Consider the following 1,739-nt stretch of genomic DNA (forward strand, 5'->3'; position numbering starts at 1 on the left):
TAATAATAATAATAATAATAATAATAATAATAATAAGGATTGGCTAAGAACTGGGTCTAAAGATTCTACGTCTCCTCACCCAGAGCCCCTTGGCTACATTTCAAAAGCAAAGGCTAAAAAAATCACATCTAAGCAGCAATGTCAGGAAGTCCCAGGCATGATCCTAACAATCCATCAAGTTGAGTGCCTATCTTTATTGTTACATATAGTATTTCCATGGAAAATGCGTCCTTCCACTAAAAGTTACAAATATCCTTTGTTACATGGCAAATGGCTAAGATTATCAATTTTGCTTTCAGCATACTCTGAGAGAAAATATAATCCTATAAATCAAGTACTGAGATCTGGCCTTAAGTCTATCAATTCCTGGGCCTGGTGTGAGGGGAGGTCTACGAGGTTAGATACAGAGACCTCAAAGGTCCTCACAGTTTGGCTCAGTGAGAGCAGGAACATATCCACTATCTACTAACCAAAGTACTTTAGTTCCAGGTTGGGAACATCCAAGCACTGAATAACGACTTACTAAACTAAAAAAAAAAAACAAAAAACCTTATATTTGCCTGGTAAGAACAAGAATAATTTGAGAGGCATGCTAGGACAGAAATTTGGTCACAATAACTCAGAAGTTGGCTTTGAGGTCAATTGAAAATAGCAAGTGAAACTATAAGCCTAGTTACAAAAATAAAAGAGCCATGAGAATGAGAGATGCAGTTTCAAGGGAAGTTTATTTGTTTTTTTAAATATTTTCATATGAGAAAGACTTAAGGGCAATTTTAAAGGAAGAAGCAAGTATAAGGCCCCTTTTACATGCCCCTATTGTATTGTTAGCTTTTAAAATTCATTATTCATTCAACATTTTTTTTTATTGAGCACCAACTATATGTGAGGAACTGGTATAGACGCTAAGATACTTAGGTAAACCTAACAGATAAATCTCCTCTCCTCAAGGATATTGAGTTACCTCCTCTTGATTCTTAAACAAATTCCTTAAAGTTCTTAAGGGAAGGCTCCCTGAGCTCCTTGGAATCAGGCTGGGGGTCGTCTGTGCTCTGCCTGTGAACATGCTACGCAGCCTTATATTAGTTCATTTGGTCTGTCACCACCTGTAGACTGGATCTTCCTCCAGGACAAGGACCACTTCTCTTGTCCTTGCATCCTCAGAGCCTAGCAAAGCATGGTGTGGGGAGAGGAAGACTGAGTCTAGTAAATGGGTCAAGTCCACACAGGAAAGCTTACATTTGCTTGTTCATTTTAACATTAGAAGGCTGTTTATATGCTAAGCATTTTGCCCGAAGTCACAGAGAAGCTTGGGTCAGGGTACAGCTGGGACTTCTTGATGATTCTGGTGTTTGATTACAAGCACAATGCCAACTGAATATTTTAATTTTAAATAAATGACCATTGCTAGAATATTGCTTTGTGTAATGCTTGAAAGATTAGAGAGATAAGGGTAGAAATAAGATATTTAGGAATAAGAGATATACTTCAGGAAATTTTCTTAATGAACTATGATGAGCTATTACTGTTGACTGAAATCATCAACTATTCTCTGAAATTCTTACAGATCTTTCCTTCTTCCTTATGCTGCTTAGAGTCCTAAGTCCTCATGTTCCTGCATTTGCCTCTTCTCAGAATAGCCAACTTCCAGTTCATTCATCTGAGGAACAATGGAGCAATGATGAGCTCACACTGCCCCCTCCTGGCCCACCTGCTCCCTAACGAAGATTAAATATCCACTC

The sequence above is a fragment of the Pteropus alecto genome, unplaced genomic scaffold (assembly GCF_000325575.1).
Source record: "Pteropus alecto unplaced genomic scaffold, ASM32557v1 scaffold359, whole genome shotgun sequence".
In the NCBI taxonomy this organism is placed as follows: Eukaryota; Metazoa; Chordata; class Mammalia; order Chiroptera; family Pteropodidae; genus Pteropus; species Pteropus alecto.